Raw genomic sequence first — 11,336 nt, forward strand, 5'->3', positions numbered from 1 at the left:
TGGGCCCAGGTCTGATACTCAGACATTAACGAATGGCTTCAGTTTTACTAGTGGTTAAAATACCCAAGCGTGTCTATATCAGTGGGTAAATAGCTATAGCCTCATGTTTCCTCAGTGTTCTCTGCCAACCCAGACCCCTTGAATCTCTGCCACACCCCCCAGGACCTTCCCATGATCGGTTAAATAAAGGGTTGATTGGACCTTGGCCTAGTAGGAAGACCTTGACCCATTTCTAAGGCCTGTGTCTGCCCTGACTGGAGGGAGCCTGGCCGTGCTGATGATTCAATATTCTGAATATCACATCCATTTGGGCTCCCTTCTCTGCTACTAGGTCGTCCCCCTGTGGCCTGGTTTCTGACATGAGGTCTCAGCTCCAGCTCCAGCTCCACGCCTTTCCCAATGTGCACCTGCTAATACTTTGCCCTAAGGACAGGAGTCTGGACAGTCTCCTGTCCAGGAAGGACTTTCACAGCCCAGCCTGGTGCTGTCTGAGGCCTTGCTATCTCTGACGGATCACTGAAACATCCTGATGAGTGACCCCAGGTTTCTGCAAACCCCTGCCCAGGCTTGGCTACATCTTCTGGTACTCTGCACACTGATAGGTTGTTCTGGTTCAGATCCTAGGCCTTACTAGCCTGCCCTGTTTCACTGCAGTTAACTGGGTTGTGCCGGACTGTGTGTCCAGGGAAAGGCAAAGCATACCTTCTACCACTTTTAAATGCCCTCACTGCTGTACATACACGAAGGCAGCCAGACAGTCCCTTCCTCTAGTTTTCACCTTCACTGAGAGGTGTACATTCAGCTTGTACTCTATGGGCTGCACATGACCCTTTCCTCCTCACCCTAATTCCCCTGGGGCTCAGATCCCAGCCAGCAGCCAGGCAAAAAGCACCAGACAGACCAAGGCTGAGGGTGGCTGAATGTGTTCTTAAGTTTTCCCATTCCCCTCCTGCCTCTTCCCCTTTGAATTGAAAATAAGGCCTGAAGAGATAAACAGACTTGCAGCCCTAACGTGTATTTGAGGCATTGGTATGGAAGATGCTTGGGGGGCAGTTTATACCTCTGAAGTCTGTTAATCACATCATACAAAGAACTGTCTGTTCTGCACAGGTGGAGGAACAAGGCTATCTGAGATCAGGGTGTAATAAAAAAAATAGCTAACATATTTTTGAGAACATGATCTGAGCAAGGCAGTTAGCTAAGCACTTTACAACTATTTTCTTCTCCAAGAGACAGATGCCACAGAATTTCAGGTGTATAGCATACCCAAGGCAGAGGCTGCTAGCTTTCCAGGCCAACATTCTTTTCCTCTTTCCTCCTTGGTAGGAGTTTCCTGATTTCATTTGGGATGGCAGTGTACCCAGAGGAAAGTCCAGATTCACCAAACTCCTTTACAGCTTTGTGATTATAGAGAAGGAAAAAAATTTCTCATAGTTTTTTAGGCTCTTCTGACTGGTCTAATAATTAAGCTAATTTAAGACAGATAACAAGAGAAAACAAATTTTATTTCATACATACAGGGGCCTCACATAGACAGAGAGGGTCAAAGGCAGGCAGTTGACACTTATAGGTCTTCCTGAGTAAGGAGAAGGGAGAGGAAGACAATTCACAGGGAGGTGGGAAGAGCAAATTTTTGGTAAACAAACATTTGCCTTGCCTTGCAGAGACAATGAGACACAGAGGACTCTGATCTCCAGGCCCTGCTGAACTCTCCCCAGCCCACCACATCTCATCCATATTCTTTGTAGTTCTCTCTGATAATAGCTTTCTCCCTGTTACAGAACCTCTATCTAAATTCTTTTAGCCTGTAAAAGGGGAGGTAAAAAGAAAAACGTCCCGAGCCTTCCATTTCTTGAAACTAAGCAGCCTAAAATAATCCTTATGCCTAAGAGACATATTTGGGTGGCAAATTTTACTCCTCTACATGACTAAGATATGGCCAATGAGATTTAAATGGAAGTCTTCAGCATTTAGGCTTCTCAAAGAGAGTGGCATCCTTTTACCCCTCCCCCTTTCTCCTTCCTGCTGCCTGTAATTCACAGGTTATGGCTGGAGTTCCAGCAGCCATAGACGACCTATAATGGAAGCCATGAATGGCAGAAGAGGAAGACAGAAAGAGTCCTGATCCCCTTGGAGCCTTCATAGCTGCTGAAAACAGCCTACCCATTTTAATGGCTTCTTTTATGTGAAATAATAACAACTCGTGTATTCTAGCTTCTGCAGTCAGTTCCATTTTCTTGAAGGTGAACAAATATTCTAACTGATTCAAGATCTTAGAAATCAGTGCTTCAACAAATGGTGCCCAGAAAACTGGATATCCACATGCAAAAGAATGAATTGGACCCTTATCTAACACCATACACAAAAATTAATGCAAGACAATTATACATAAACATAAGAGTTAAAACTATAAAGCTCTTAGAAGAGAAAAGCTTCATGACACTGGATTTGGCAATGATTTCTTGGCTATGACACCAAATGCACAGGAAACAAAAGAAAAAATAAAACAAATTGGACCACCAAAATTAAAAACTTTTGTGGATCAAAGAAAACTGTCAACAAAGTAAAAAGCAATCTGCAGAATGGGAGAAAATATTTGCAAATCACATATCTGACAAGGAATCAATATCCAGAATATATAGAGAACTCCTAAAACTCAATAACAAAAACTAATCAACCTAATTCAAAAATGGGCAAAGGACCTGAATAGACATTTCTCCCAAGAAGATATGCAAATGACCAATAAGCACATGAAAGCATGTTCAACATGGCTAATTGTGAGAGAAATACAAATCAAAGTCACAATGAGATATCACTTCACATCCTTTGGGATGACTACCATCAGAAGAACAGAGAACAAGTGTTGTTAAGAATATGAAGAAATCGAAACCTTTGTGAATTACTGGTGGGAAGCAGCAATGGAGAAGCCACTTTGGAAAACAGTATGGTGGCTACTCAAAAAAAACAAAAAACAAAAATCAAAGAATTACCATTTGATTCAGCCATTCCTCTTCCGGGTATATATACAAAAGAACTGAAAGCAGGGACTGGAAGAGAGAGTTGTACACCTGTGTTCACAGCAGCATTATTCACAATAACTCAAAAGTGGAAACAACACAAATGTCTGTTAATAGATAAATGGATCAACAAAATTTGGTATCTCCATACAATTAAATATTATTCAGCCACAAAGCAATGAAATTCAGAACATGCTACAACATAGATGAACTTTGAAGACATTATGGTAAGTGAAATCAGCTAGACATAAAAGGACAAACATTGTATGATCCCACTTATAAGATGTATCTAGAGTAGTCAAACTTGTAGAGACAGAGTATAATGTTGGTTATCAGGGAGGTGAGAGAGGAGAGTAAAAAAATTACTGTTTAGTTTAAATGACTACAGAGTTTCAGTCTACAGCCATGCCACCCTGAACAAACCCGATCTCGTCTGATCTCGGAAGCTAAGTAGGGTCGGGTCTGGTTAGTACTTGGATGGGAGACCACCTAGGAAGACCAGGTGCTGTAGGCGTAAAAAATAAAAAAAATAAGGAATTGTAAACTGACAAGGTCCTTGCAATCTGTGAGGTTAACCAAGGGTGCCTCGCCTAAAAAATATAATAACATAAAATAAAATAAAAATAAATAAATAAATAACAACAACGTTTCAGTTTGGGATGACGAAAAAAATTCTGGAGATGGATAGTTGCACAACAATGTAAAAGTATTCAATATCACTGAACTGTACACTTGAAAATGGTAAATTTTATACTATGTGTATTTTACCACAATAAAAATATTATAAATCAATCAATCATCAATCAGTCAGGTAATACAACTCTCTTGTTGACAGATGAGCTGAAAAAGTATTTGCTCAGAATTGCACAGCTACTGGAGTAGTCAAAAAAACAAAACCTGGATGTCCATCCTTGGGTCCTAAGTCCTGCCCAAGGCCCTTTTCTTGGTGCGCCTTGGGCAGGGCTTAGGACCCAAGGATGGACATCCAGGTTTTGTTCAATTACCTACCCTATCTCTGCAATATAGAAACCATTTTAATCCTTTACCTACCTACGGTTTCTACCTTGAGGGTGAACAGTTCTGCGGGGGTGGCAATATAGAAGTAGGGGTAGGGGCTGGGGCTGAGGTCCCATCTCAGGCCCTCTCTATAGGGAAATGAAGTTCAGGACACTCGTTCTAAGTCCAGGGGAGGAAGGTAAGCTGCCTTTTCGCTCAAGGGAATGAAGGATTATGTAGGAATTTGCCATCTGCCTCCCCAACCCCAACATTCCTCTTACCTCGCACATTGCCCCTGGCTGCTGGAGCCTCATGGGTATTTGGTATTTGGTCTCCCAAACTAGGTTAGAAATTCTCTGAGAACAGGGATCACATTCTTCTTTGCAAATGCTACTCTTCCTCACCTCTTCCCTAACCCTCACTCCAGCATCTGACAAGCATCTCCCCCAGGGCCCATCACTCAGTAGCCTTTAGGGAACTTGTCTCTGGCTGCTTCATGCTCCCAAGCTCACATACCTTGTCAGAAGGAGCACCTTGGAAATTCTCTTGGTTGTTCTCTGGGTAACTGCAGAGGTCGAGGAAGGCCAAAGCTGGCGAGAGACAACAAGAAGTTGGATGGAGCCTGGGAGTGGGCAGTAGGGTCAGTACAGGGTCCAAGCAGTGGGTAGTAAGTGGCTGCCACAGACCCAGAAGATGGGCCTGAAAGCCTGGTGAGGTGGTCTTGAAAGCTCTCATCTAGGGAAAGAGCCAAATGACAGGACAGGTGGCCCATGGCACCTTCACACCCAGGGCCTCTATTGGTCTGGACATATGCAGGGGTGTTTCTCTCAGCCTCGCCTTGACCTTCCCTGTGTCTTCATGGCCGAAGGATGACGGTAGGGGGAGGAGAATGAGGCTTTATGGAGCATTGGCCAACAGTCACCTGCCCTACAGCTTCGATCAGAGCCAGGAGATCTTCTTCTCATCTCTGCTCTGGCCCCAGGACTGCTTCTGGGCCACGATCAATTTCCACCTTAAAACAGAGACCTGTTTGTAGACTTGTAAAAATTAGCTGCTCCCACCAGTCTTTCCCATACTCTCTGAGGTCTTGTCAAGCAAAACTGTGAAAAGCTGAAATGGGCCAAGATTCTTGGGCCCTTTCAATGGAACATCAGGGGTTGTCTAGACTAGAGGACCCTTCCTGAGTTGTCTGATTCTACAGGGATCTGTGGCCTTTTATTGTCATTGATGATGTTGCATCTCTGTAGAGACAGAAGTTAACCTCTGGAGAGCTGATACTGAGACACAAGATTCCTGCTCATAGGAACACAGATGAAAATGCCAGTTCTGCATCTACTAGTAAATTCCCTCCCACTTTCTCAATTGCCTATATATGTGTCTGTGTTTTGAATTCTCCTGCAAACCGGGGTGACATCTTAACTTGTTCCCTCATAAATGAGTTAAATGAAGTCAAAGACATGCGTTCATTTTATGTTTGCATGAAAATCATAATTTTACCTTTAAAAAACTTGTCCTTTAACAGTTTTAAATATCTGTCTTATGCCTAAGCTGAAGAAAGAGAGAGACAGAGGGGAGGATTGGAGAGCAGGGAAGTGAGCAGGGTGAAAAAGTGGGAAAAGAGAAAAAGAAAAGAAAGGAAAAGCCAAGAGGGAAGGATCGAAGGCAGAGACAGGCGGGAGAAGTCGGGGAGGAGAGGGAACAGCAATGTAACCACAAAGTGAAAGGAAAGAATCTTCTTGTCTCACAAACATACGAATGCTCTCCCTCTGCTTGAAGGAAAAGTCTTTATTTTGAGTCAGCTGTGGGAGGCCCTCTCAGTCCCTCAGTCCGAGAGGGAAATTATTTTTTGCCTTTGTCATCTCCCAGGTCACCAGTTATATTAAGCCAAGATCCCTTGGTGGCTGCTGTCTATAATTTTTCCACTCCCCACCCTTTGAGTCAGATTGCAAAATAAGGACATTTTGAAAGTTGGACTCTTCGAGATCAGGCTGCAGAGATGTGGCCAAGGACTCTCAGGCCCCATGGAGTTGGGCAGGGTCCTTATTGAGGGTCCGGCTGAGATGAGCAACAGGAAAACAAGCAGAGCCACTAGCTTGCTTCCATGGGTGTTCAGACCCTACCTTGATCTCTTGGGAAGACCACACGATGTTCCCAGATCTTCCCCAGGCAGCAGGACATGGCTACTCCCATGGTGACGTGTCTGGGGTTAGAAGGAGGCTCTTTGCCCTGAAATGTCTCCATTGGCCTGACACACAGCTGAAATTTAGAGAGTCAATCATCTTCAGTCTAAGAAGCCCCTTCATAATGTCCTCAATCCATCTTTTCAAACTTGTTTCCTGTTACACATGCCACACATCTTGCGTTCTGGTCAGGCCAGCCTAACTTGCCAAATATGTCCAGGCCTCTGTGCCTTTGCTCTTGCTGTTCTCTCTGCTTAAAATGCCTTTTCCCTTTTTGTTCTCCCTGGTGACATGATGCTCATACTTTTCTCTTATTTCCAGGTAGAGTGAATTATTTCCTCCCTTGAGCCTTCATGTGAACTTTATATACATCTGTACTTGGACACAATGCTTATCAATCTGGTTTGTAATTATTTGCCTGTCTGCCAGTCTGTTCTTCAAGGACAAGAGCCCAGGTTTATTCATGGCCTGAACTGGTACTTGGCATAGTGCCTGGCACTTTCATTCAGTCATTTAACAAATTTATTGAGCACTGACTATGTGCCAGGCTGTTTTCTAGGTGCTGGACAGTGAATAAAACTGATAAAGTTTTCGGTGCTCTTGGAGTTTACATTCTTGTTGAGGAGGCAGACAACATACAAATAAATAAATATATGTCAGGTAGTGATAAGTGCCAGAAGAAAATCAAGGGGACTAAAGCCACAGAGAACGATGGACGGTGCTATTTGAGACAGGATGGTCAGGGAAAGCCTCTTCTGATAAGGAGGCATTTAAGTAGAGACCCACAGGAGGTGAGGGAGTGGGTCATGTGGGTATCTGGGGAAATAGCATTCCAGGCAGCAGGAGCAAGTGCAAAAGTCCAGAGATGGGAGTATGTCTGGTGCATTCAAAGGACTGCAGCTGGGGCCGATGTGACCGGACTGGTGAGTGATGAGAAGAGCTGTAGGAGAGGTGCTCCAAGTAATAAGCAGCTGGTGCTGCGGAACTTAGAACTTTTAGGCCAAGGTAGAAGCTTTAGCTTTTACTCCAAGTGAGATGGGAGCCATTGCAGGGATTGAGGAGAGGAGAGACCATCTAACTTGAATTCTAGAGTATTCATGATCTTACATGACCTCCTGGCTACGCTTTGGAAAACAGACTGTGCATGGTAGGCGCTCACGAAGGGCATCAGTAATGTGGGGCCAGATGCAAGTGGCCTTGGAGGACAATGTGAGCTGGTCCTTGATTGAACACAAAATGGGGGCGTTTGCTCTCTTTAATCTAGGTTCTCCTCTTTCTTCTCCCTTAGAGAAGGAACCCAGCTGATGAGGATTTTCTGCCCTGGGCACTGAATGAGCCTGGAAAGATCAGACAAAACTCATGGGAAATAAACATAGACCCTGGCCTGCTAAACTGAGAGAGATACTACTGACCTTGCCTGTAACAGTTCACCCAAAAAGTCAAGGCAGACATCCTGGAGAAAGGAGGCTCAGCTGTCCAGTGATTAATAAAAGGCAAAGCATGGCAGGAAAAACTAGCCTTTCACAACTCCCGCCCTGGCTGTATGACTGTTGGCTCTGAGTCACCTTCAGGTTGGCCCTGGCAAATGAGCACTACGAAAAGCCTGTCTGAGAGAGGGAATGAAAGACTGCCTACTCCTTTCAGGTCCCTTCCCAGGCACGTTTCAGTCAGCCATTTAACAAATTTATTGAGCACTGACTATTTTAACAGCATCCTCGCTGTTAAAATATCCAATAAAAGTTTAAGACGGCACCTCCCTACCCCTCCACGCTACCCTTCCAAAGAATATCTGGAACAGTGGAATTTCAGGCACCAGGGGAGCCCGCCCCTAACGTGCCCTAGGGGAGGGGACTTCCGGGAGCGCCTCTATTCTCATTACAAAAAAAGCTTCTATTCCCACCCCCGTCCCCCAAGGAGGCACGCGGAGACCACCGGCAAGTAGAGGCGCCCGAGCGGGCGGCGGGGTTCCGGGGGTGAGCGGGCCGCCGGGGTCCGACCGTGGGAGCAGGGGCGGCGGCGGCGCCGCGTGTCGTGGAGGCTGGCGCTCGGCAGAGGGCGCAGAGGGCCCACTTGGTTCGCCCTGAGCCCCGCTTCGGCCCCGGGCGTGCCCTCCTCCCGGCTGGTCAGCCCCGCGCCCGGCCGCCGAATGTCTTGCCTAGCCTCTGGGCGCATGTGGGTGCGGTCAGGAAGCGCTTTCCTAGGCCGCTTCTCAGCCATCATCATGACCCCTTTCCGGCCGCAGCCTCAGCCCTTTCCGGTCAACATAGTCCCCGGCCCCCAGGCCTACCCGGATGCGCCACACCCTCCATAGGCCAACCCTCTCCTCCCGCAGTTCCTTCCCTTCCAGGTGTGGCTAGTGGGGGAGGGTGGTGGTCAGGGTGCGGCAGGGTCGGAAGAACTTGGGTCTGGGACCCTGAACTGTGCAAATTAGAGGTTTTGTAGAAAGAAGCCGCAGGCAAGAGAGAGGATTGAGCTGATTTCCCCCCAGGCTCTTGCCCTTGGCGGTGTGGCCTCAAGCCTTGGGGCTGGACGCTTGGATGCTAGGGTCCGAGGGAAGGAGGGAAGGCTTATGCAATATTTACTTCTACAGGGCCTGGCACATGGTGGGGGCCAATCAATATCTGAATGAATGAATGAATGCATGAATGGACGAATGAATGGAAATGGTCGGTTTGCCTAAGACTAGGTTCTGGTCAGCCCTGTGTTGACACATTACTTCCCAGGAGGGTTTGCCACACTCACCTTGCTCCTTAGCTGTCTCTCTCCCCCAGACCATCTTCCCACACCTCCCAGCATTCCTTTCATTTCCTGCTACTGCTCAAAAACCCTCACTAGCCCCCTGATCCAAATCCCTATCCTAGCATTCAAAGCTCTGTACAGTCTTGTTGGAACCTCACACACATGGCACACTCCTCTTGCTTGAATCTGCTCTCCAGCTACCATCTTAATCTTCTGAACACAACTTGAAATGGCCTTCTTTCTAGGAGCTGCCCATCCCCTTTTTCTCTATCAGCAACACTTCCCTTGCCACCACATCTTTCTCTTCCTTCAAAGTCCAGCCTCATATCCCATTCCCTTCCTTCAGGAAGCATTTCCAGACTTTTTCAGTCCATAGTAAGTTTTTTCAGCTCTGATCTATAACATACACTCTTTGGCAGTTTTTTTTTGTTTATTTGTTTTTGTTTTTGTCACCTATGGTGCTTTGTCACATAATTCTTATGTATTCTCTCATTAAATTGTAAACATTTGGAAGATAGGGTCCAAGTCTTATTAATCTTTCTCCTGCTTTAGTTCATCTCACATTTATTGAGCATCTACTGCATACCAGATGTAGAGTCTAGCATATATGATCCCAATGGAGTCTAGAACACAACCCCCCACAATGAAATTGGGGAGAAAAGACACATGGGGCTTGAGGAAAAGTAGAGGACGTGACTGTCATGGAGCACTCACTAGGAAAGTCCCAGATGATTTTCTTTGGGAGTACTCTGCATCCTGAATTAGGAAGCAGTCTCATTCTCTAAGGGAGTGTCTCACCATCCATGGAGCCACTCACTCACCTATTCCCTCATTCATTCATTCATTCATTCATTTGATAAATATTTGTTGAGTCTACTTTATCCAGGTGACTCATAGGGTTGGTCATACAGCAGCCCCAGGGCTGGTTGGTGTGTGCGCACGCACGCATGTGTGTGTGTGTGCGCGCCCACGCGCGTGTGTGATGGGGAGTACCGGGTACCTGGAAAGCTTTTGGTATGAGTTGCTTCTTTGTCAGTTCCTGTTTGGAGGCATAAGTCCCTGCTGGGAATGGTCTTGGGAAAGACTGGGTGGGTGTGGCAAGAGCAAGACAACTTGGGATTCCATAGAGAGAAGGAAAACCCTCAGCCTCTCCTGAGGGTAAAGTGCCCAGACTCTGCCTTATATTTCACATTGGAACAGCTTCAAAGTCCTTTCTTCCCATGATCATTCAAGGTTTCCCAAACAGCCCTCTGAGGTTAGGTCCATTTGCCAGATAGAATAGCTGAGGCCAAGAGATTTAAGGTTTCCCCGAAGTCACTGGGCTATGGCTGGGATGGGCCTAGACCAGGTTATTCACATCCTGGTCTCCTCAGCGTCATTGTAAGGGGCTCTGTCCTCAACAGCTATGGGACCCTATATATTAGACTCTATGCCTAGTGTATAGTAGATGCTCCACCTCACCCAGGTCTGTTAAGGAGCCAGTCAGTGGAGAGAATTCTCTGGCTCCCTATAAGGAAGAAGGCAGGTCCCCGAAACAGACATTTTACATTTTAGAGCAAAGTGATAGCCTCCACTATATCAGCCACTAGCAGCTTTCCATTTCTCATTCAGAAATTCAGTGGTAACTAAATACCTAGTCCTAACTCCACTCGACTTCTCAATTCAAATCTTTATGCCCAGATTCTAACCATTACTCTAAATCACTCATTCCCTAATTCTAATGAGAATATATCACTTCATTCCTAAGGGCAATTCAGCCCATCTCAAATCCTTACTGGTGGCCTGCTGCTCTCTTTAGTGTCCTTCATACAGCCCACAGCAGGTCAAAGCTGGCTGTCCTAGCATCCTGGAGCAAGAAGGTCCAAAATGAGGGTGCACGTAGCCAGGAGGTGGCCCTTTTTCCTTCTCGGGTCCCTAGGGCTTCATATTCATGCATTCATTCATATTTTGGGTCCCTAGGGCTTCATATTCATGCATTCATTCATATTTTTCCTTCGGTTCCTAGGGCTTCATATTCATGCATTCATTCATATTATGAAGGTGGCCCTTTTCCTTCTTGGGTCCCTAGAGGGCTTCATATTGTCCCCAGGCTCTCCTGGAAGGGAGGAAAGAAAAAGGAAATTAAACCTTCTAGAGATTTTTGAGAGACTTAAAACAGGTGAAGTTTATCAGAAGAGATGAAACATTAATAGAGTGATTCTACCTTTTCAGGCCTTCATTCCACAATCATATGAACTGTTCAAAGAGACAAGGGCATTCAGGCCAGCTGTAATTCAGATATAGGTCCTGCCCTTAGACACATTGCTATCTAGAGGCAACTAATTTTTTTGAGCACTTGCAATGAGTTAGATACCTGTGATAAGCACTTTTCTATGTTATATTTTATTTAATTTCTACAATTCTA

General features: G+C 45.8%; 1 non-coding gene across 1 annotated transcript; it reads left to right on the forward strand.

Annotated features, from left to right (window-relative positions):
* The first annotated feature begins 3,412 nt into the window (after positions 1-3,412).
* On the forward strand, positions 3,413-3,531 carry LOC120622420 (5S ribosomal RNA). Its single transcript, XR_005658480.1, has one exon. It is a non-coding gene; the product is annotated as a 5S ribosomal RNA (ribosomal RNA).
* The last annotated feature ends 7,805 nt before the right edge of the window (positions 3,532-11,336 follow it).

The sequence above is a fragment of the Pteropus medius genome, unplaced genomic scaffold, assembly GCF_902729225.1.
Source record: "Pteropus medius unplaced genomic scaffold, Ma_sr-lr_union100, whole genome shotgun sequence".
Taxonomy (NCBI): Eukaryota; Metazoa; Chordata; class Mammalia; order Chiroptera; family Pteropodidae; genus Pteropus; species Pteropus medius.